We start from the raw sequence: 27,062 nt of genomic DNA on the forward strand, positions 1-27,062 counted from the left end.
ATCTCCTTCATTCCTCTTATAAGAAACATTTTGATTAGATGCACCTAAGGTAACCCAAGAAAGTTTCGCATCTGAAGACTCTAATATAATTATATATGCAAAGTTTTCTGCATAAAATAACATACATGCCCTGGGAATTAAAATGTGGGCACATTGGGGGACTATTATTCAGACTACAAACATACACACAAAAAATTCGTTTAAATTATCCTCTGTATTTACCTATATAATTACTTTTACTGATGTTCTTTCTTTCTCTGGATTTGAGTTATCATCAAAGTGACTTTTATTTTTGTTTGGACTCTCTCCAGGAATTATCTCATCTTGTAGGGCAGATAGTTAGCAATAAATCCTCTCCGTTTTGTGCTTATCTGGAATTTTCCTAATCTTGTCCTCAGTTTCAAAAGATGGTTTTGCTGCATATAAAATTCTTGGTTGAAAGTATTTGGTTTTTTTTCTTTTAACACTATGAATGTATCCAAGTGTCTTCTGCCCTGCATGTTTTTTGATGTGCAGTCTTTGTTTTTGGCTTAATTGAGAATCTCTTACATGCCATGGGTTGCTACACAGGGCTTTCACAATTCTCTCTTGGTTTTTGGCTTTCAGTAGTTTGATTATGATATGTGTTGCTATGGATCTCTTTGAGTTTACCCTGCTTTGAGTTTGTTTAGCTGGGCGAATCTGTATAATGATGTTTTGCATCAAATTTGGGATGTTTCTTGGCATTAATTCTTAAAACTTTCTTTCTGCCCCCATAATTATTTTGACAACTCCCCAGGTTAAAGTATATTTGCACTGGGTGAGCTCCAAATTATGTCAAATATAGACAGTCTTGCAAATGCAGTCTTCCAAGGAACATCTCAGTCACATCAGATAATGATAAATCTTTGGAGATGAGGTTCTGAAAGAATTCTCACTTTGTTCTTCTCCTTCTGGTGGCTACTCGGATGCAAAAGGAATGCATACTCTTTCAATATGTACTATTATTAAGCTGGAAAAAAGGAGGGTGTGAGTTTGACCAATTAAAGTCTCTAGAGCTTGCTGATCTTACTAAGATTCAGTCATTTTTAAACACGTAAATACTTCCCTAGTTCCTGTGTAATTTTGTCAATTTCCAGAATTCTGAAAAAGTTGAGTCTGAAAACTTTGTAGGTTTGTAATGTAGAGAATTTTTGGAGGGCCTTACTCTATCATCTTCTGACATAACTCATTAGCTGTCCTTTCTGAGGAAGAAACAATGATCCTTTCATGTTTCAGCTCACAGTTGACACAAGAGAAGTGTTGGACCCTCACAGTAATTCTTTCCATGATTACCAGCTGTGTGACCTGAAGACAGGGACCTCACTTCTCTGGGCCATCTATAAAATGAGGATAATGATTGTAACTTACGCCATTAGTAGAGTTTAAATGACTAAATATGAATAAAGGGCTTAAAAAAGAGTGTGACACACAGTAAGTACTACCTAATTACTATTAGTAGCTGGAGTACTATTAAATTACCTGGTGTATTATGACACCTGATAAAGACTTACATTCCCCACACTGTAAAGATCATGTAAGTATTTGCTCTTCTTCTTATCATCATCTTCATACCACCAATGGATGCTGAAAAAAAATTGCCTGTGATCACACAGCTGGGAAAGAACAATGCTGGATTATTCATTTAGAAACTTTGCAGGTATCTGACATACTGGACCAGAAGGCTTTCCCTTCCTCATATACAGAAGTATCTACTTCTTCGCTAGACGTAAGGCTCACAACTCTGTAATCCATTAGGGAAAATTATACATGGTTTATGTACATGAATGAGCAAAGACCATACTCTTCATGATAGATGTACAACTGTCCTAAATAGAGCCTCTTTAAAATGGGGCTATACTCTCCCTCATGAATAAACAATTCATGTAATTTTGCATGATAATATCTGTGTCCCAGCAGCACAACTGTTCTTTCTCCATTCCTGACAAGAAGGATGCCATATGTTCATGAATGGTAGTAAAACTATAGAAAATGAAGTCCTAATGGTACCGTGTTCCTCCCCAGATCCTAGTTGACTAGGCTCCAGTATCCTTTCTTAGCCTGAGTTGAAGACTATCTTTATGAAAAAAGTGATCCCCGATGAATCGAATCTTATTGACACAGATCTCCAAATGCTTGGAGGACCCTATAATGGAACTTGGGTCACAAAGGCCATTCTGGCAAGATCCCAACATTTGTACTAGGACACTTACTTAAACAATATTCCTCAAATCCTGCCTTGATTAGCAATCTCCAATTTTACCCAAATCCACCTCCCTTTGGAGAACATTGCAAATACCATGTGCTATCGAAACATGGCCACCAATGACCATCCGACAAATATTCCTAAGCCCTGTTGCAAAATGATATGCCCCCAAAGAGGCATCCAAATCCCTCCCCTCAGTCCCTAAACACCACCTCCTATAGGTCCCCTCCAGAATAGACATCCCCTAAATGGCACCATGGGCCATAGATGCAAAGACATACCTCAGGGGATACCTGAAGTTTAGATCCTTCTACAAATGACGTGTAGTCTTTTAGACACCTTGGACTCCTCTTGACTCGTTGAACAGAGCAGAAGGTGAACTTTCTGTTGGAGATAAGACAGAGCAGTTGAGCAGTAGCTAATGGTGTCACCCTGTCAGCAGGAAAAACTCTTATTTACCATTGCAACAAAAAGAATAGGAATAAACCTACCCAGGGAGAGAAAAGAGTTGTATGCAGAACACTATAAGACGCTGATGAAAGAAATGAAAGACGATACAGATGGAGAGATATGACATATCCTTGGGTTGGAAGAATCAACATTGTAAAAATGACTATATTACCCAAATCAATCTACAGATTCAATGCAATGCCTATCAAGCTACCAATCGCATTTTCCAGGGAATCAGAAGAAAATATTGCACAATGTGTATGGAAATAAAAAGACACCGAATAACGAAAGCAAACTTGAGAAAGAAAAACGGTGCTGGATGAATCAGGCTCCTGCACTTCAGACTATACTACAAAGCTACAGTCCTCAACACAGTATGGCACTGACACAAAAACAGAAATATACATCAGTGTAACAGTATAGAAAGCCAGGAGATAAACCCACTCACATATAGTCATCTTAATTTTGACAAAGCAGGCAAGCATATACAATGGAGATAAGACATCCTTTTCAACAAGTGGTGCTGGGAAAACTGGACGGATACATGTCCAAGAATGAAATTAAAACACTCACTAACACCATACACAAAAATAAACACAAATGGATTAAAGTCCTAAATGTAAAGTCAGACATGACCAAACAATTAGAGGAAAACTTAGGCGGAACACTCTATGACATAAATCACAGCAAGATTCTTTTTGACCCACCTCTTAGAGAAATGGAAGTAAAAACAAACATAAACAAATGGGACCTAGTGAAATTTAAAAGCTTTTGCACAGCAAAGGAAACCATAAAGAAGACCAAAAGACAACCCTGAGAATAGGAGAACATATTTGAAAATGATGCAACTGAAAAAGGATTAATCTCCAAATTTTACCAACAGATCATGCAGCTCCAAACCAAAAACACAAACAACAATCCAAAAATGGGCAGAAGATCTAACTATACAGTTCTCCAAGTTTGATATACAGATTGCCATAAAACACATGAAACGTTGCTCAATATCATGAATCATTAAAGAAATGTAAATCAAATCTACAATGAGGTATCACCTCACATTAGTCAGAATGGCCATCAACAAAAACCGTACAAACAATAAATTCTGTAGAGGGTGTGAAGAAAAGGGAAACTTCTGGCACTGTTGTTTGGAATGTAAATTGTTACAGTCACTATGGAGAACAGTATGGAGGTCATAAGAAACTACTACTAGAACTGGCATATGACCCAGCAATCCCACTACTGTGCTTGTACCCTGAGAAAACCATAATTCAAAAGGAGTCATGGAACACAAAGTTCATTACAGGTCTATTTACAATAGCCAGGACATGCAAGCAACTTAACTGTCCATGGACAGATGAATGGATAAAGAATGTGTGGCATATATATACAGTGGAATATTACTCAGACATAAATGAAATTGATAGAACTGTTAAACAAATTCACTAATGTTGTTGGATGTGAAACAAAAATACAAAATTAGTTGCATGTCTATACACTAACAAGAAAATAGCTGCCAGAAAAATAAAGAAAACACGTCCATTTACGGCATTACCAAAAACAATAAAATGTTAGGACTACATTTAAGCAAGGAGACAAAAACATCTCTACACCTACAAATATGGCATTTTCAAAAACTGAAGAAGACACATGTAAATAGAAACCTATCCCATGTTTCTGAATTGAAAGAATGAATACTGTTGAAATGTTCACGCTACCTAAAGCCATCTATAGTTTCAATTAAAACCCAATAAATTTTCAATGGTAATTTTCCTAGAAATAGAATATCAATCCTAAGAATTGTACAAAACAAGAAAGGACCCTGAAAATAGACAAAGCAATTTTCAGCAAATTAAACAAAGCTGGATGCAACTCACTTCCTGGTTTCAAACTATTATACAAAGTTACGGTAATCAAAATAGTGTGAAATTAGCATAAAAACAGACAATAGACCAATAGAATAGGACTGAGAGCCCAGAAATAAACTCAGCCATGTCCAGTCAACTAACATTTGACAAGGATGACAAGAATAAACAATGGAGTAAAAATAGACTTTACCCTGAGTGGTGCTGGAAAAACAGGATATCCACACGGAAAAGAACAAAATTGAACACCCATCTTAGACGATTCAAAAATTAACACAACACGAACAGAAATCACAAAATCCCTAGAATTAAACAGAAAAAAAATCTCCAAAGCATTTGTCTCAGCAATGATTCTTTTGGATATGATACCAGAAGTAGAAGGAAGAAAAAGAAAATTCAACATGTGTGATAACATCAAATTAAAAAGCCTCTGCACAAAAAGAAACTTGAACAGAGTGAAGAGGCACTGAACAGGAGGCATAGGAATTCTCCTATGGAATGGGAGAAAAGATTTGCCAACAACATGCCAGCTACGGGACTAATGTCCAAACATTAAATGATTCAATTAAAAAAAAGTTGAATAATCTAATTAAAACGTGGACTGAACAACATATCAGATATACTACCTTCATAGGAGACCTACAAATGACCAGGAGACACACAAATATTTGGTCAACATCTGTAATAGTAAGAGAAATGCAAAATAAAACCACAAAGAGATGTCAACTCACACATTTCATAGTGGTTATTATGAAAAAGAAAAGACAAAAAAGTGTAGTCAAGCATGTAGAAAACAGGGAAAACTTACAAACTGTTGGTGGGAATATACCTTAGTACAACCACTACATAAAATAATTAGGATGTTCCTCAAAGTACTAAAAATAATACCACCATAGAACCTAGCAATTCCATTTCTGAATATACATACTTCAAGGAAATGAAATCAGTTACTTTACTGAGATATTTGAACTCCCATGTTCACTGTATTAATATTTACCAAAATATGCAAGGCGTAGACACTAACTGTTTATCAATGAATAAACGGATTAAGAACTGTATATATTAACACAATGGATATTATACAGCCATATAAAGAAAATTCTGCAATTTGTGACCACATGAAATCAACTTGCGGGCATTATGCTTAATGAAAAAATCAGAGACATAAAGACAAACTGTGTGGTCCCACTTATTTATTAAATCTCAACGGCAGAGCTCATCAAAACAGAGAGTGGATATGTATTTAATAGGTGTGGGGTTGGGAGAAATAAGGAGATGATAGTCAAAGAGTACAAATTTCCTGGTATAAAATGTGTAAATTCTTGAGATCTATGTTACAGCATAGTGACTTAGTTACCAACAGTTTATTGCATATTTCAAGGTTACTAGGAAAGTAGATCTTTAATGTTCTTACAGCACACACACAAATATGGTAACTTTGTGAGGTGATAGAAGTATTAACTAACATCATTATCACATTGTGTCACAACATAGATGTAAGTCTAATCATTATGCTGTGTACCTTATAATTACCAAAGTTATATGTCAATTATATCTCAATAATGCTGGGGAAAATGTATTAAAGATAGGACCGAAATGTTTCAAAGCCCTTGAGAAAAGATAAGGAACAAACTTCTCAAGATAGGTCTTGGCAATAATTTCTTGACTATGACAGCAGTAGAGAAGGCTACAAAATCAATAGTTAAGTGAAGTGAAATTGAACTGAAACATTCCTACATAATAAAGGAAACAATCAACAGAATTAACAGGCAATCTACAGAATAGTATAAAATATTTACAAACACGTACCTTAGAAATGGTTAATATCCAACATACATTAGGAAAGTGCATAACCTCAGTAGTGCGATATCACCTCATATCTATTAGCTTTGCTATTATCAAAAAAGAGGAGACAGCAGGCATGACAAAAGGGAACCACCTTACACTCTTGTTGAGAATGCTGATTGGTGTAGCCACTCTAGAAAAGAGTTTGGAGGTTCCTCAAAAAGCCAAAAATTAGAACAACCAAATCATCCAGAAAAAAAATATTTGGTTATTTATGAAATGGAAGGAAGAATGCTGTCTCTAAAAAATACCTGAATACCATGTACCATGGTATTCACCATCATTCTCAAATGCCATACCAGTATAGCTACACACTTAGCCTGAAGAGATGGATAAAGGAAATGTGCCCCAGTAAATTATTTTGTGTGGCAGGAAAAAGAAGTGTCACAATAAAACTATACTCAGGCATAGTAGAAGTAAAATGGTGCCATTTGTAACAAAATGGGTGCACCTTAAGGGCACTATGTTAAGTCAACATCTCTAATAGTAAGAGATGTTGAGAAGAAGTATGATGAAATAAGAAGTAAGAAGTACTTAAGAAGTAAGTCAGACATATAAAAACAAACATGGTGTAATCTCACTTATAGGAAAAGTAAATTAATCTTCGTTGCAGGTTTTTCTCCTTCATTACTTTAAATATATCCTGCCAGTCCCTTCTCGCTTGGAGAGTTTAACAACTGTCCTTCACAATCACTTCCAAAATACAGCAGAGGGAAAACACTCCAAAACTAATTCTACGGCACCACCATCACCCTGATACCCAAACCAGGTAAAGATATAATTAAAAAAGAAAACTTCAGGCCAATATTACTGATGAATATAGATGCAAAAATCCTCAACAAAATAATATGAAACCGAATCCAACAGCTCATTAAAAGGATAATACACCATGATCAAATGGAGTTTATTCCAGGAATACAAGGATTCTTCAATATATGCAAATCAATCAACATGATACTTCATATTAACAAATTGAAGGAGAAAAACAATATGATCATCTCAATAGATGCTAGGAAACTTTCGAAAAAATTCAACACCAATATATGATAAAAACCCTCCACATAGTAGGCATAGAGGTGAGTTTCCTCAACATAATAAAGGCCATATATGACAAACCCACAGCAAACATCATCCTCAATGGTGAAAAACGGAAAGTATTTTCATCAAGATCAGGAACAAGACAAGGTTATCCACCCTCACAGCTCTTTTTCAGCATGGATTTGGGCGTTTCAGCCACAGCAATCAGAGAAGAAAAGGAAATAAAAGGAATCCAAATCAGAAAAGAAGAAGTAAAGCTGTCACTCTTTGCAGATGACTTGATACTACACATAGAGTATCCTAAGGATGCTACCAGAAGATGAATAGAGCTAACCAATGAATTTGGTAAAGTAGCACGATACAAAATTAATGCACAGAAATCTCTGGGATTCCAATAGGCTAATGATGGAAAACCTGAAAGAGAAATTAAGGAAACACTCTCATTTACAATTGCAACAAATAGAATAGGAACAAACATACCCAGGTAGACAAAAGACCTCTATGCAGAAACCTATAAGATGCTGATGAAAGAAATGAAGGAGGATACAAAGAGATGGAGATATATACCATGTTCTTGGGTTTGAAGAATCAACATAGTGAAAATGACTGTATGACAAAACACAATCTACAGAGTCAATGCAATCCCTATCAAAGTACCGATGGCATTTGCGAGGGAACTAGAAGAAAAAAATTCACAGTGTGTATGGAAACAAAAAACACGCCGAATAGCCAAAGCAAGCTTGAGAAAGAAAAACAGAGTTGGATGAATCAGGCTCTTGGACTTCAGACTATACTAAAACAACAGTAATCAAGGCAGTATGGTACTGGCACAAAAACAGAAATATAGATCAATGGAACACGGTAGAAAGCCCAGGGGTAAACCCACAGATATATGGTCACCTTATTTTTGATAAAGGAAGGAAGAATATACAATGGAGATGAGACATCCTCTTCAACAAGAGGTACTGGGAAAAGTGAAAGGCTACATGTACAAGAATGAAATTAGAACATTCCCTAACCCCATACACAAAAATGAACACAAATCGATTAAAGGACTAAATGTACGGTGAGACAATATCAAACACTTAGAGGAAAACATAGGCAGAACACTCTATGACATAAATAACAGCAAGATTCTTTTTGACTCACTTCCTAGAAAAATGGAAATAAAAACAAAATTAAAGTAATGGGATGTAGTGAAACTTAAAATTTTTTCACAGGAAAGGAAACCATAAACAACACCAAAAGACACCCCTCAGAATGGGAGAAAATATTTGCAAATGAAGCAACTGAAAAAGGATTAATCTCCAAAATTTACCAACAGCTCATGCAGCTGTAAACCAAAAAACACCAACAATCCAAAAATGGGCAGAAGACCTAAATAGACATTTCTCCAAAGATGATACACAGATTGTAATAAAACACATGAAAGTTTGCTCAACGTTTCATGTTGAGCATGAATCATTATAGAAATATAAATGAAATCTATGATGAGGTATCACCTCACACTAGTCAGAGGAGCCGTCATCAAAAAATCAATATACTATACATTCTGGAGAGAGTGTAGGGAATACGAAACCCTCCGGCACTGTTAATGGGAATGTAAATTGTTACAGCCACTATAGAGAACAGTATGGTGGTCATTAAGGAACTAAAACTAGAACTAATATATGACCCCGCAATCCCACAACTTTGCATATACCCTGAGAAAGCCACAATTCAAAAAGAGTCATGGACCACACAGTTCATTACAGGTGTAATTCCAAACACCAGGATAGGGAATAAGCTAAGTGTCAATCGACACATGAATTAATAAAGAAGGTGTGGCATATATATACAATGGAATGTTACTCAGAGATAAATAGAAATTAAATTGAGCTATTTGCAGTTAGGTGGATAGACTTAGAGTCTGTCGTACTGTGTGAAGTCAGAAAGATAAAAAGAAAAACACTTTGCTAACACATATATATGGAATCTAAAAAAAGGGTTCTGATGAAGGTAGGAGCAGCACAGGACAAAATATTCAGATGTAGAGTATCGACTTAAGAACATGGGGAGTGGAAAGGGTAAGCTGGCACGAAGTGAGAGAGTCATATGTACATATATACACTATGAAATGTAAAATGGATAGCTAGTGGAAAGCAACTGCATAGCACAGGGAGATACGTTCAGTGCTTTGTGACCACCTAGCTTGGTGGGATAGGGAGGGTGGGAGGGAGATGCAAGAGGCAGTGGATATGGGAATATATGTATACCTATAGCTGATTCATTTTGTTATACAGCAGAAACTAACACAACATTGTAAAACAATTATATTACCATATGAATGATAAAAAAAACAATATGTTGTCTACAAGAGCAATTTTAACTTTAAGGACACACATAAGCTGAAGATGAGGGAATAGAAACTGATAGTCCAAACAGTTTCCAAACAAGAGCAGGACTGGCTCCCCCAATCTCAGGTAATACAGACTTTCAGTCAAAATAGTTCACAATTGATATAGAAGGTCAGTATACAATGATAATAGATCAATTTATCAAGAGGTTATAATAATTGTAAATATATATGTACTGAACGTTGTAGGATTAAACAAATATATAAATCACCCATTAACAGATCTGATAGGAGATATCAACAGTAAAACTAATAATGGTAAGGGACTATATTATCCGACTGTATACCTTAGAAAATTGATAAAGACACTGAATGTACCCAATAAAATTATATAGAAGTTCCATCCAACAGAACCAGAATCCACATTATTCTTAACTGCAGACAGAGCATTCCCTAGGATAGAACCTGTCGTGGAATATAAAGCAAGCGTTAACAAATTTAAGAAGATCAAAACCACATTAAGCAACCTTTTTGATCATAATGTTATGAAGCTAGAAATCAATAACAATAGAAAAGGTGCAAAAAACCTAATACGTAGAATTATACAGCACACACTGGAGATATCTAAGGGTCAAGAAAGAACCCAAAAGGGAATTCTGAAACTACCTTCAGATAAACAAAAATGACAATATACCCAAACTTTAGGAATGTACAAAAATCAGTCTAAAGAATGAATTATTTTTAGCAATCATAAATTCTTATATTAAGAGAAAGGAATGATTTAAAATAAAGGACTTAACCTTATGCCTGAAAGACTAGGAAAAATGAACAAATTAAGCACCAGGAATAAAAGGAAAAAGTAAGAAAGATTCAAATGGAAATGCATAAAACGAATATCAGATAATTAGGAAAAACTGAATCCAAGTGATGGCATTTGGAAAGGATAATAAAATTGACAAACTTTAGCTAGACTAACAAAGAGAAAAAAGAGCTTAATAAATAAAACTTTAACTGAAAGTGGAGAAATTGCAACTGACATCATAGCACACAAATCATTATAAAGAATGATAAAAAACCGGGTCACAAAAATGGATAAATCTCCAACAACTCATATATAAAATGAAGCAAGACAATCACAAAGAAGCAAAAAACAAACAAACAAAAATTATCATGATCATACAAATAATGACTTAGGAAATTGAAGCAGTATTGAAAACTCACCCAATAAAGAGAAGCCCAGGATCAGTTAGTTTCACTGGTGAATTCTACTGAACATTTAATGAAGATTTATTGCCAGTCCTTCCCAAACTCTCCCAAATAACTACAAAAGAGGAAACATTTCCAAACTCATTTTATAAAACCAGCATTTTCCTGATTAACAAAGCCAGATAAGGAAATAACAAGGGAAACACAAAACAAAACAAAACAAAACAAACATACAAACAAACAAAGGAAAATGAGAAAACTTTCAGGCTAATATCCTTTTACATATAGAGGCAAAAATTCTCAACACAATTCTAGCAAACCAAATTCAATAGCACACTAAAATGTTCAACATGATAAGGTCGGATAATTCCTGGTGATGCAAAGGCAGTTAACATTTTTAAATCAACAATTTTAATTTATGACACGAATAGCATGCAGAAGAAATGTTTGAAAGAATTTTCTAAATTTTCGTGATTAAAGCTTTCAACTACCTGGGGAGAGAAGAAACATTTTAAATGTAATAAAGTTCATATATTATCAAGGCCCCAGCTAACATCATATTCATGTGAAAAGCTGAAAACCTTTCCTCTAAGACAGGAACAAATAAAAAATGCCCACTATCACCACCCCTATTCAACAGAATACTAGAAACACTAGCCAGAACCATTTGGCAAGAAAAACAAATAAAAGGGATCAAAACTGGAATGGAAGAATTAGAAATGTCTCTGTTTGAAGATCACATATTCTGTATGCAGGAAATCCTAAAGACTCCACCAAAAACCCCATGAAACTGTTAAAACTAATAAATGAATTCAGTAATATTGTTGGATATGAAATAAAAATACAAAATTAGCTGCATTTCTATACACTAACTAGAAAATAGCTGACAGAAAAATAAAGAAAACACTTCCTTTTACAGCAGCACCAAAAACAATAAAATCTTAGGAATACATTCAAGCAAGAAGACGAAAACATTTGTTCACCTAAAAATATGACATTTTCAAAAACTGAAGAAGAAACATGTAAATAGAAAGCTATCCCATATTTCTAAATTGAAAGAATGAATACTGTTAAAATGTTCATGTTACCTCAAGCTGTCTATAGTTTCAATGGAATCCCAATCAACTTTTCAATGGCAATTTTCCTAGAAATAGAACAATCCTAAAAATTGTACAAAACAAGAAAGGACCCTAAAAATAGACAAAGCAATTTTAAGCAAGATAAACAAAGCTGGATGAAACTCACTTCGTGGTTTCAAACCATAATACAAAGTTACGGAAATCAAAACAGTGTGAGACTAGCATAAAAACAGACAACAGACCAATAGAATAGGACTGAGAACCCAGAAATAAACTCAGCCATATCCAGTCATCTAACATATGAAAAGGACGACAAGAATAATTAATGGAGTAAAAATAGACTTTACACGGAGTGGTGTTGGAAAAACTGGATATCCACATGGAAAACAATAAAATTGAACACACATCTTAGAAGATACAAAAATTAACACATCATGGATAGAAATCATAAAATCCATAGAATTAAACAGAAAAATTTTTTCCAAGGCATTTGTGTCAGTAATGGTTCTTTTGGATATGATACCAAAAGTAGAAGGAAGAAAAAGAAAATTCAACATGTGTGACAACATCAAATTTAAAAGCCTCTGCACTAAAATAAACTTGATCTGAGTGAAGAGGCAATGGAATAGGAGGCATTGGAATTCTCCTATGGAATGGAAGAAAATATTTGCCAAGAGCATGCAAGCTACAGGAGAATGTTTAAACATAAAAAGTCTCAATTTTAAAAAAGCGAAAAATCTAATTAAAAGGTGGGCTGAAGATCTTAGCAGATATATTCCCCTCATAGGAGACATACAAATTACCAACCGACAAATGATTATTTGCTCAATGTCTGTAATAGTAAGAGAAATGCAAAATAAAACCACAATGAGATATCAACTCACACATTTCATAGTGGATTTTATGAAAAAGAAAACAGAGAAAAGTGTAGTCAAGCATGTAGAACACAGGGAACACTTACAGACTTTTGGTGGGAATGTAACTTAGTACAACCACTATGGAAAATAATATGGATGTTCCTCAAAATACTAAAAATAATACCACCGTATAACATAGCAATTCCATTTCTGAATATACATATGTGAAATAAATGAAATCAGTTAACTTACAGAGATATTTGCACTCCCATGTTTACTGTATAAATATTTACCAAAATATGCAAGGCATCTTCACTAACAGATTATCAATGATAAAAGGATTTAGAAATGTATATATTACCACAATGGATATTATACAGTCATATAAAGAAATTCCCGCAATTTGTTACCCCATGAAATCAACTTGCGGGCATTATGCTTAGTGAAACAATCAGACATTAAGGTAAACTGTATGGTCCCACTTATTTATGAAATCGAAATGGTGAGTTCATCAAAAAGAGAGTTCATACATATTTAATAGGTGTGAGGTGGGGAGAAACAGGGAGATGATTGTCAAAGAGCACAAATTTCCTGTTATAAAATGTGTAACTTCTTGGGAACTAAATTAAAGGATAGTGACTTAGTTACCAATACTTTATTGCATGTTTAAAAGTTACTGGGAATGTAGATCTTCAGTGTTCTTACAGTACACACGCAAAATTGGTAACTATGTGAGGTGATAGAAGTATTAACTAACATTATTATCCTATTATTTCACAACATAGATGTAAATCTAATCATCATGCTGTGTACCATAAAACTACCAAAGTTATATGTCAATTATATCTGAAAAATGTTGAGGAAATTGCTTTAAAGATAAGACCAAAAAGTTTCAAATACATTGAGAAAAGATAAGGAACAAACTTCTCAAGATTGGCTTGGCAATAATTTCTTGGCTATGACAGCAGTAGAGCAGGCAACAAAATCAAAAGTTAAGTGAAGTGAAATTGAACTGAAACATTCCTATATAATAAAGGAAACAATCAATAGAATTAAGAGGCAATCTACAGAATAGCATAAAATATTAGAAACAAATACCTGATAAGTGGTTAATGATGAACATATATTAGGAAAGTGCTAAACCTCTGTAGTGGAATATCACCTCATATCTATTAGATTGTCTATTATCAAAAAAGAGAAGATAGCAGGCATGACAAAAGGGAACACTCCTACATTCTTGTTAGGAATGCTGATTGGTATAGCCGCTCTAGAAACCAGTTTGACGATTCCTCAAAAAGCTAAAAATTACAACTACTAAATCATCCAGAAAAAACTCTTTGGGTATTTTTATAAAGGAAAGAAACACACAAAATCATAAAAACACCTGCATCCCATGTGCACTGCACCATCATTCTCAAATGCCATAACAGGAAACAACATACTTAGGATGAATAAATGGAGAAAGAGAATGTGGCACAGAAAAGTACTTTGTGTGGCAGGAAAAAAAAGGTATCACAATAAAAATATATTCAGGCATAGTAGAAGGAAAATGCTGCCTTTTGTAACAAAATGGGTGCACCTTGAGAGCACTATGTTAAATCAACATCTCTAATAGTAAGAGATATTGAGAAGAAGTACAACAAATTAAGAAGTACTTAGAAGTAAGTCAGACATATAAAAACAAACATGGTGTGATCTCACATATTTCAACAAAAATTCATCTTTGTTGCAGGTTTTTCTCCTTCATCACTTAAGATGTCCTGCCAGTCATTTCTGGCTTGGAGAGTTTAACACCTGTCCTTCTAAAACTCTTCCAAAAGGTAGCAGAGGGAGGAAAAGTCCAAAACTAATTCTATGGAGACACAATCACTAATACCAAAAGCAGACAAAATATCAAAAAAAATAATAATAAAACATAAAACTGCAGGCCAATATTACTGATGAATATAGATACAAGAATCCTCAACAAAATAGTAGCAAACAGAATCCAACAGCACATTAAAAGGAAAATACACCATGATCAAGTGGGATTTATTCTAGGAATAGAAGGATCATCCAATATATGCAGAGCAACCAACTCGATACACCATATTGACAAATTGAAGTAGAAAACACATATGATCATCTCAATAGATGCAGAGAAAGCTTTCGAAAAAAATCAACACCAATTTATGATAAAAACCCTCCACATAGTAGGCATAGAGGGAAGATTCCACAACATAATAAAGGCCATATATGACAAACCCACAGCAAACATCGTCCTCATTGTTGAACCACTGAAAGTATTTTCACTAATATCAGGAACAAGACAAGGTTGCCCACCCTCTCAACTCTTATTCAACATAGTTTTGGATGTCTCAGCTACAGCAATCGAGAAGAAAGGAAATAAAAGGAATCCAAATCGGAAAAGAAGAATTAAAGCTGTCACTCTTTGCAGATGACATGATACTACACATAGAGAATCCTAAAGATGCTACCAGAAAACGACTAGAGCTAATCAAGGATTATGGGAAAGTAGCAGGATACAAAAGTAATGCACAGAAATCTCTGGGATTCCTATAGGCTAATGATGAAAAATCTGAAGAGAAATTAAGGAAACACTCTCATTTACCATTGCAACAAATAGAATAGGAACAAACACACCAAGGTAGACAAAAGACCTGCATGCAGAAACCTATAAGATACTGATGAAAGAAATGAAAGAGGATACAAAGAGATGGAGAGATATTCTATGTTCTTGGGTTGTAGGAATCAACATAGTGAAAATGACTATATGACCTAACACAATCTATAGAGTCAATGCAATCGCTATCAAATTACCAATGGCATTTTCCAGGGAACTAGGAGAAAAAAATGCACAGTGTGTCTGGAAACAAAAAAGACACTGAATACCAAAAGCAGTCTTGAGAAAGAAAAACTCAGCTGGATGAATCAGGCTCCAGAACTTCAGAGTATACTACAAAGCTACAATAATCAAGACAGTATGGTACTGGCACAAAAACTGAAATATAGATCAACGGAACAGGATAGAAAGCCTAGAGGTAAACCCATTCACATATGGTCACCTAATTTTGATAAAGGTGGCAAGAATATACAATGGAGATAAGATATCCTATTCAACAAGTTGTGTTGGGAAAACTGAACAGCTACATGTACAAGAATGAAATCAGAACACTCCCTAACACCATACACAAAAATAAACACCAATGGATTAAAGGCCAAAATGTAAGGTTCTGCACTATGAAACACTTAGAGGAACATATAGGCAGAACACTCTATGACATAAATCATAGCAAGATTCTTTTTGACCCACTTCCTAAAGAAATGGAAATAAAAACAAAATTAAACAAATGGGAACTAATGAAACTTAAAACATTTTTCACAACAAAGGAAACCATAAACAAGACCAAAAGACAACCCTCAGAATCAGAAAATATTTGCAAATGAAGCAACTGAAAAACGATTAATCTTCAAAATTTACCAACAGCTCATACAGCTCTAAACGAAAAAACACAAACAACAATCCAAAAGTGGGCAGAAGACCTAAATAGACATTTCTCCAAAGATGATACACAGATTGCAATAAAACACATAGAAGGTTGATCAATATCATGAATCATTAAAGAAATATAAATCAAACTACAATGAGGTATCACCTCACACTAGTCAGAATAGCCATCAACATCAAAATTCTACAAACTCTAAATTCTGGAGTGGTGTATGGAAAACGGTACCCTCTGTCACTGTTAGTGGGAATGTAAATTGTTACAGCCACTATGGTGAACAATATGGAGGTCATTAAGAACCTAAAACTTGAACTAATATATGACACTGCAATCCCGCTCCTTTGTATATACCCTGAGAAAAGCATAATTCAAAAAGTGTCATGGACCACAAAGTTCATTACAGGTGTAATTACAATAGCCAGGACAGGTAAACACCTAAGTGTCAATAGACAGAAGAATGGATAAAGAATGCGTGTCATATATATACAATGGAATATCACTGAGCCATAAATAGAAATAAAATTGAGCTATTTGCAGTTAGGTGGATAGATTTAGAGTCTGTCATACTGTGTGAAATGAGTCAGAAAGAAAAAAAAGACAAACTTTTTGCTAATACATATATATGGAATCTAAAAAAAAACATTCTGATGAATGTAGGGGTTGGACAGGAATAAAGATGTGGATGTAGAGAATACACTTGAGAACATAGTGAGTGGAAAGAGTAAGCTGGCATGAAGTTAGAGAGTCCTATGTACATATATACACTATGAAATGTAAAATAGGTAGCTAGTGGAAAGCAGCTGCATAGCACAGGGAGATACGTTCAGTGCTTTGTGACCACCTAGCTTGGTGGGATAGGGAGGGTGGGAGGGAGATGCAAGAGGGAGTGGATATGGGAATATACCTATAGCTGATTCACTTTATTATACAGCAGAAACTAACACAACAGTGTAAAACAATTATATTGCCATATAAATGATAAAAAAAAACAATATGCTGTGTAAAAGAACCATTTTATCATTAAGGACACACATAAGCTGAAGGTGACGGAATAGAAACTGAAAGTCCAAACAGTTTCCAAACAAGTACAGGACTTGATCTCCCAATCTCAGGTAATACAGACTTTCAGTCAAAGTAGTTCTCAAGTGATAAAGAAGGTCAGTATACAATGATAATGGATCAATTTATCAAGAGGAAATAATAATTGTAAATATATATGTACTGAACGTTGCAGGATTAAACAAATATTTAAATCAACTATTAAGAGATCTGATAGGGGCCTTCCCTGTTGGTGCAGTGCTTGAGGGTCCACCTGCCGTGCAGGGGACACGCCTTCATGCCTGGGTCCGGGAAGACCCCACATGCCGTGGAGCGGCTGGACCCGTGAGCCATGGCCACTGAGCCTGCGCGTCCGGAGCCTGTGCTCCACAGTGGGAGACGCCACAACAGTGAGAGACCCGCATACCACCACCCCCCCCCAAAAAAAAAAAAAACAGATCTGAGAGGATAAATCAACAATAAAACAAATAATAGTAAGTGACTATATTATCCCACTTTCTACCTTAGAAAATTAATAAAGAAACAGAATGTACCTAATAAACTTATAGAAAACTTCCATTCAACAGTACCAAAATCCATATTCTGCTTAAGTGCTGAAGGAACATTTCCCAGAATGGACACTGTCTTGAAACATAAAGCAAGCGTTAACAAATTTAAGAAAATCAGAATCACATAAAGCATCTTTTTTGATCATTATGTTATGAAGCTAGGAATCAATAACAATAGAAAAAGAAAAATCCCTTGTATGTAAAATTGTACAACACACACTGGAAATATATGTGGGTCAAGGAAGAAGTCAAAAGGGAAATCTGAAACTACCTTCAGATAAACGAAAATGACAACATACCAAAACGTTTGGAATGTAGAAAAATCAGTCAATGGATGAGTTAATTTTAGCAATCATAGATTCTTCTAAAAGAGAAAAGAATGATCTAAAATGATCTAGAAAATGATCTAAATGATCTTATACATGAAGGACTAGGAAAAATGAACAAATTAAGCACCAGGAATAAAAGGAAAAAATAAGAAAGATTCAAATGGAAATGAATAAAACAAGTATCAGATAATTACGAAAAACGGAATCCATGTGTTGGTATTTGGAAAGGATAATAAAATTGACAAGATTTAGCGAGACTAACAAAGAGAAAAAAAGAGCTTAATAAATAAAACTTTAACGGAAAGAGGAGAAATTGCAACTGACACCATAGCATACAAATCGTTATAAAGAATGCTAAAAATCTGGGTCACAAAAATGGATAAATCTCCAAAAACTCCTATATAAAACATAGCAAGACGATCAAGAAGAAGCAAAAAACAAAGAAGAAATATCCTGATCATACAAATAATGACTTAGGAAATTGAAGCAGTATTCAAAACTCTCCCAACAAAGAGAAGCACAGGATCAGTTAGTTTCACTGGTGAATTCTACTGAACATTTAATGAAGATTTATTGCCAGTCCTTCCCAAACTCTGCCAAATAACTAAAAAAGAGGAAACATTTCCAAACTCATTTTATAAAACCAAGATTTTCCTGATTAAAAAAGCCACATAAAGAAATAAGAAGGGAACACAAAACAAACAAAAAGCAAAGAACTTACAGGCTAATATCCTTGTACATATAGATGCAAAAATTCTCAACAAAATTCTAGCAAACCAAATTCAATAACACACTAAAATGTTCAACATGCTAAGGTGGGATAATTCCTGGGGATGCAAGGGCAGTTAACATTTTTAAATCAAAAAATTTAATTTACGACACGAATAGCATGCAGAAGAAATGTTTGAAAGAATTTTCTAAATTTTCGTGATTAAAGCTTTCAACTACCTGGGGAGAGAAGAAACATTTTAAAAGTAATAAAGATTATATATTATCAAGCCCACAGCTAACACCATATTCATGGTGAAAAGCTGAAAACTTTTCCTCTAAGACAGGAACAAATAAAAAATACTCACTATCACCACTCCTATTCAACATAATATTAGAATCCCTAGCCAGAACCATTAGGCACGGAAAAGAAATGAAAGGGATCCAAAGTGGAAAGGAAGAATTAAAAATGTCTCTGTTTGAAGATGACATATTCTGTATGCAGGAAATCCTAAAGACTCCACCAAAACCCAATGAAACTGTTAGAACTAATACATGAATTCAGTAATTTTGTTGGATTTGAAATAAAAATACAAAATTAGCTGCACTTCTATACATTAACAAGAAAGTAGCTGACAGAAAAATATAAAAACACTTCCATTTACAGCAGCACCTAAAACAATAAAATGTTAGGAATACATTTGAGCAAGGAGAAAAAACCATCTGTACATCTAAAAATATGACATTTACAAAAACTGAAGAAGACACAAGTAAATAGAAAAGTATCCCATATTTCTAAATTGAAAGAATGAATACTGTTAAAATGTTCATGCTAACTCAAGCTATCTATAGTTTCAATGGCATCGCAATCAACATTTCAATGGCAATTTTCCTAGAAATAGAATAATAATCCTAAAAATTGTACGAAACAACAAAGGATACTGATAATGGACAAGGCAATTTTCAGCAAGATAAACAAAGCTGGATGCAACTCACTTCCTGGTTTCACAATATTATACAAAGTTATGGTAATCAAAATAAAGTGAAATTAGAATAAAAACAGACAATATACCAATAGAATAGGACTGACAGCCCAGAAATAAACTCAGCCATGTCCAGTCAACTAACACTTGACAAGGACGACAAGAATAAACAATGGAGTAAAAATAGACTTTACACTAAGTAGTGTTGGAAAAGCTGGATATCCACATGGAAAAGAATAAAATTGATCATCCATCTTAGACGACTCAAAAATTAACACCACGTGAACAGAAATCAAAAAATCCTTAGAATTAAACAGAAAAAACAATCTCCAAGGCATTGTGCCAGCAATGATTCTTTTGGATATGATACCAAAAGTAGAAGGAACAAAAGGAAAAATCAACATGTGTGAAAACATCAAATATAAAAGACTCTTCACAAAAAGAATCTTGAAAAGAGTGAAGAGGGAATGGAACAGGAGGCATAGGAATTCTCCTATGGAATGGGAGAAAATATTTGCCAACAACATGACAGCTACAGGACTAATATCGAAACATAAAAAGACTCAGTTTTTTTTAAAAAAGTTGAATAATCTAATTAAAACGTGGCCTGAAGATCTTAGCAGATATATTCCCCTCATAGGAGACATACAAATTACCAACCGACACATGAACATTTGCTCAACATCTTTAATAGTAAGATAAATGCAAACTAAAACCACAATGAAATATCAACTCACACATTTCATAGTGGTTATTATGAAAAAGAAAAGACATAAAAGTGTAGTCAAGCATGTAGAAAACAGGGAACACTTACAGACTTTTGGTGGGAATGTAACTTAGTACAACCACTATGGAAAATAATTTGGATGTTCCTCAAAATACTAAAAATAATACCACCATATAACCTAGCAATTCCATTTCTGAATATACATAATTGAAATCATAACGTGCATGATGTTGTAAATAAGATCATCAGAAGATGGATCAGGATTACTCAGTCATGCACATATTTTTGTGGTATCCTGTATGGGAATATCTATTCTTGAAGAATATATACAATAATTCCATGTAGGAAATCTGATATTGGTATCTACAGCATCCCAGTTACTATCCAATTGGTCTTCCGGAGATTGTAATATAGATGATTGTACTCCTGTATGAATACCATAAGGAGGATTACAAGGAGGAAATTTTAACGATGAGAGGAAGGTTGATTATAAGTTGGATCTTCTCCAGGTGCTAGATAAATCAAAGACCAAAGAAGTCTCTTATTAGATTGACTCGAAGGAGAAGCAGTAAGCTGTCCTTTAAGAAAAACAGTATACATACATCCTTACGAGAGGCTACTGAATTATTAATTGATGGAAATATAAAACATATAGGATGGAACGCTGATTTTCCATGAAAAGTAAAATTATTATTTGTTTTAAATTTATTATATGGATAGGAGCTTATGGCTCCTCCCATTAACCTGGGCATAGTAGTAGACACTGGTATACCCTCATTATCCCAGGCTACAGTTTGTAAAATCGGTGGATCAGGGAGATAAGTCCAATAAGATTTACCCAAAGCATTTCCCCTAGTTACCTGGCAGGCCAATATAGCAAGCATAGCAACAAAAAGATTTCCAGGTGTTAAGGTAGCTCCCTGGTCTGTTACCACATTCTCGGTGTCATCAGCAAGTCATTTAATCTGACCTCAAGTTGGTGGATTCGAAGTTCTCGTAGAGATGGCCTGTCTCTTGCGAGGTCTTGGGTGTGGACGTGGCAGACAAAGAATTGGTCTCTCTCCAATGGTGAGGTTTTGTATCTGCTGCAGCAGCGGTTCATTAGCTGATGGTGATTCATCAGCTGACGTCTCCGGCTCTGGTGGCTTGTGCCTGACTGGAAAGTGGTTAGGAGGGGTCAGAGGGCCCGACATGTCTGATGAGACTGTCAGGCACTCACAACGGTGAGTCAGCGTCCTGTGGAAATACACAAGCATAGCCTCTGCCGCTGGTTAGAATATATCAGGTCCTTTCCATTGACGAGTGAGCAGATCCTTACATTTCACCCTAGGTTTAGGTTTATTAATATCGGGATTCCAATGTCTCATCATGGCAGTATTACCTTGTGAATCAGTCTTCAAATTATTTAATACAAATAGTGTGTGTTGAAGAATGTAGTGTGGAGAACTGTACTTGAATTCTCCTTGCTGTAATTTTGTAATTTGAACTTTTAAAGTATGATGGGCTCTTTCCACTATTGCATGACCCTGAGGATTATAGGGGATTCCCGTAGAATGGGAAATATTAAATTTTTCACAAAAGTCTTTAAAAGCCTTAGAAACGTAGGCAGGAGCGTTATCAGTTTTTAGAGCTTTTGGAATGCCTAGAAAGGCAAAACAGAAAAATAAGTGTTGCATAACATCCTTAAAAGCTTCTCCGGTTCTTGCTGAGGCAAGAATTACATGAGAATAGGTATCCACAGAAACATGTACATAAGATAGCTTTCCAAAAGTTGGCACATGAGTTACATCCATTTGCCATAACATATTAGGTAATAATCCTCTAGGGTTGACCCCCATGGGCAAACTGGATGAATAAATTGGACAATGTGGACAATTTTTAATTATAGATCTGGCTATCTCCTGGGGCAGTTGAAATTGACATCACAGAGCTGCAGAATTATGATGATGCAAATTATGTGAAGCTTGTGCCTCCTCAATACAAGGGAAAGCGTCAATTCGTGTCAAAAGGTCAGCTTGGCGATTACCTTCACATATGCTTCCAGGCAAGTTAGAATGTGACCTTACACGACCGACATAATAAGGTAAAGAACGTGCCCAAACTTGTTTTTGTAAACAAGCTCACAGTGATAGTGCCCATGGTGGCAGTGCCCACGGTGACACTGCCCACAGTGACCATGCCCATGATGACGGTGCACATGGAGACAGTGCCTATGGTGACATTGCCTATGGTAACAGTGCTCACAGTGACAGTACCCATGGTAACAGTGACCACGGTGAGAGTGCTCATGGTGATAGTGTCCATGGTGGCAGGGCTCATTGTGACAGTCGGCATGGTGCCAGTTCCCATAGTGACAGTGCTCATAGTGACAGTGCCCATGGTGACAGTGACCACGGTGAGAGTGCTCACGGTGCTAGTGCTCACAGTAATAGTGTTCATGGTGACAGTGCCAATGGTGACAGTGCTCACGGTGACAGTGCCCATGGTGATAGTGCTCATGGTGAGAGTCCGCCCATTGATAGTGCCCATGGTGGCAGTTCCCATTCTGAAAGTGCTCATGATGACATTGCCCATGTTGGTAGTTCCCATGGTGACAGTGTTCACGGTGATAGTGACCATGGTAACAGTGCACGTGGTGGCCGTGCCCTTGGTGACAGTGCCCATGATGACAGTACTCATGGTGACAATTCTCACGGTGATAGTGCCCATGATGACATTGCACATGGTGGCAGTGAAAAATTGTGACAGTGCCAATGTTGACAGTGCACACGGTGACAACCCATGCAGACAGTACTCACGGTGATATTTCTCATGGTTGCAGTATCCATGGTGACAGTGCTCACAGTGATAGTGCACATGGTGGCAGTGCCCATGATGACAGTACCCATGGTGACACTGCCCACGGCACCATCGTCTATGGTGACAGTGCTCATGGTAACAGTGCCCATGGTGAGAGTGCTCACAGTGATATTGCCCATCGTGACAGGGCTCATGGTGTCAGTCCGAATTGTGCCAGTACCCAGGGCAAGAGTGCTCATGGTGACAGTGACCACACTGAGAGTGCTCACGGTGATAGTGCTCATGGTAATAGTGCTCTTGGTGACAGTGAAAATGGTGACAATACCCATGGTGACAGTACTCATGTTGAAAATACCCATGGTGGCAGTTCCCATCGTGACAGTGCTCCTGGTGACAGTGCTCATAAAAGCAGTTCCCAAGGAGGCAGTGCTCGTGGTGACAGTGCTAATGGAGACATTGCACTTGGTGGCAGTTCCCATGGGGACAGTACCGATGGTGACATTGTGCATTGTTACAGTGCTCATCGTAACTGTGCTCACAGTGATAGTGCACATCGTGACAGTGCCCCTGGTGGTAGTTCACCTGGTGACAGTGCTAAATAGTGACAAGGCACATGCTGACAGTGCTCATGGTGATAGTGCCTATGGTGACAGTACACACGGTGATAATGGACATTGTTACAGTGTTCATGGTGACAGAGCCCAAGGTGGCAGTGACCATGGTGACAGTGCCCACAATGACAGTGCCCATGGTGAAAGTGCCGACAGTGACAGTGCCCATGCTGACACTTCTAACGGTGACAGTGCCCATGGGGACAGTTAGCATAGTGAGATTTGTCACCGTGATAGTGCCCTTTGTGACAATGCTCACAGTGACAATGCCCATGGTGCCAGGGCCCATAGAGACATTCCACACGGTCACATTTCTCACGGTGAATGTGCCTATAGTGATATAACCCATCTTGACACTGCACATGGTGGCAGTGCAAAATGGTGACAGTGCCCATGGTGACACTGCTCATGGTGAATTTGCTTACATTGATAGTCCTACGTTCACAGTGTGCATGGTGACACTGCACAGAGTGACAGTGTTCATGGTGACAGTGTTCACGGTGATAGTTCCCATTATGAGAGTGTCCATGGTGACAGTGCCCATAGTCACAAATCTCATGGTGTAGTACTCACAGTGACAGTGCCCAAAGTGAAAATGCCCAGGGTGACAGTACTCATGGTGAGAATGCCCATGGTGACAGTGCCCATGGTGACATTGTCCATGTTCACATTTCTCACAGTGATAATACCTATGATGAGAGTACCTAGGGTGACAATGCCCATGGTGACAGTGCCCATGGGGTCATGCCCATGGTGACAGTGCACATGGTGACTGTGCTCATGTTGGCAGTGCCATAAATAACAGTGCTCATTGTGGCAGGGCTCATGGTAACCATGCTCATGGTGACAGTGCCCTTGTATACAGTGTTTATGGTGATAGATGTCACGGTGTCAGTGCCCACGGGGACAGTGCCCACGCTGACAAAGCCCATGGTGATACTTCCTATTGTGACAGAACCCACCCTAACAGTGCCCATGGTGACAAGGCCCATGGTGACAGGGCAAATGGTGACCTTGCCAATGGTGACAGTGCCAATAGTGACAGTGCTCATGGTGAAACTGCCCATGGAGACATTGCCCATGGTTATAGTGCTCATTGTGGCAGTACTCATGGTGACCGTGCTTATGGTGACAGTGCCCATGGTTACAGTGCTTATGGTGAAAGATATCACGGTGTCTGTGCCTACGGTGACAGTGCCCACACTCACAAAGCCCATGGTGATACTTCCCATTCTGACAGTGCCCACGGTGACAGAGCCCACGGTGACACTGCCCAAGATGTCAGTGCCCATGGTGAGAGTGCCCATGGTTACAGTGCTCATGGTGACACTGCCCATGGTGGCAGTGCCCCTGGTGACAGTGCACACCATGAGTATGCACATGGTGACCGTGCCAATAGGGACAGTGCCCATGGTGACAGTATTTATGATGATATTGCTCACAGTAGCAATGTTCATCATAATAATGCTCACGGTGGCAGTGCCCACAGTGACAGTGCTCATGGACAGTGCCGAAAGTGACAGTGCCCATGGTGACAGTTCTCACGGTGACAGGGCCCATGTTGACATTGCCCATGAGGAGAGTGCCCATGGTGAAAGTGCTCACCTGGAAAGTGCCCATTAAAACATTACCCATGGTGATAGTGCCCATGGTGAGAGTGCCCAAGGTTACAGTGCTCATGGTGACAGTGTCCATGGTGACAGTGCCCCTGGTGACAGTGCACACCGTGAGAATGCGCATGGTGGCCATGCCCATGGTGACAGTTCTTATCATGATAGTGCTCACAGTAGCAGTGTTCATGATAATAGTGCTCAGGGTGGCAGTGCCCACAATCAGAGTGCCAAAGGTGAGAATACTGACTGTGACAGTTCCCATGGTGACTTTTCTCTCTGTGATAGTGCCCTTGGGGAGAGTTAGCATGGTGAGATTTCTCACGGTGATAGAGCCCATTGTTTCAGTGCTCATAGTGACAAGACCCAGGGCTCCAGTGCCCATCATGGCATTGCTCATGGTGATAGTTCTCACGGTGACAGTGCCCATGTTGATATTACCCATGGTGACATTATTCAGTGATAAAATGCTCATGGTGACAGTGCCTAAGGTGATAGTGCACATGGTGGCAGTGCAAATGGTGACAGTGCCCATTGTGACATTGCTTAATGTGATAGTTCTTGTGGGGATAGTGCACATGGTGACACTGCCCACCATGACAGTGCACTTGTTGACAGTGCTCACAGTGATACTGCCACTGTTGGAAGTGCCCATCGTGAAAGTGCCCATGGTGACATCTCTTATGGTGAGAGTGGTCAGAGTGGCAGTGCTCATGGTGAAAGTGCCCATGGTGACAGAGCTCACGGTGACAGTGCCCATAGTTATAGTGTCCATGGGGACAGTACTAACAGTGAAATTGTCCATGGGGACACTGCCCATGGTGACAGTGCCCATGGTCACAACCCTCACGGTGAATGTGCTCACGGTTACAGTTCCCATTTTGACATTGGCGACGGTGACTGTTCTAACAGTGATTGTGCCCATGATGACAGTGCTTATGGTGAAAGTCCACATTGTGCCAGTGCCCAAAGTGACAGTGCCCATGGTGACAGTGCTCATGGTGACAGTCTGCATTGAGGCTCTGCCCGTGGTGACAGTGCTCAGGGTGATAGTGCTCACGGTGATAGTACTCACGGTGACAGTACCCAAGGTGACAATACCCATGGTGAGAGTAATCATGGTGAAAGTGCCCACGGTGGCAGTTCTTATAGTGACAGTTCTTGTGACAGTTCTCATGGTGGCAGTGCACATGGTCAAGATGCATCTGGTGGCAGTGCAAAATAGTGACAGTGCCCATGGTGTTATTGCTCAAGGTGATAGTGCCCATGGTGACAGTGCCCCTGGT

At 37.4% G+C, this 27,062-nt stretch overlaps 1 pseudogene; it reads right to left on the reverse strand.

Annotated features, from left to right (window-relative positions):
• Positions 1-23,090, reverse strand: part of LOC132482898 (ubiquitin-like modifier-activating enzyme 1) — a 36,709-nt pseudogene extending 13,619 nt beyond the window's left edge.
• Positions 23,091-27,062: the final 3,972 nt, after the last annotated feature.

The sequence above is a fragment of the Mesoplodon densirostris genome, chromosome Y (genome assembly GCF_025265405.1).
Source record: "Mesoplodon densirostris isolate mMesDen1 chromosome Y, mMesDen1 primary haplotype, whole genome shotgun sequence".
In the NCBI taxonomy this organism is placed as follows: Eukaryota; Metazoa; Chordata; class Mammalia; order Artiodactyla; family Ziphiidae; genus Mesoplodon; species Mesoplodon densirostris.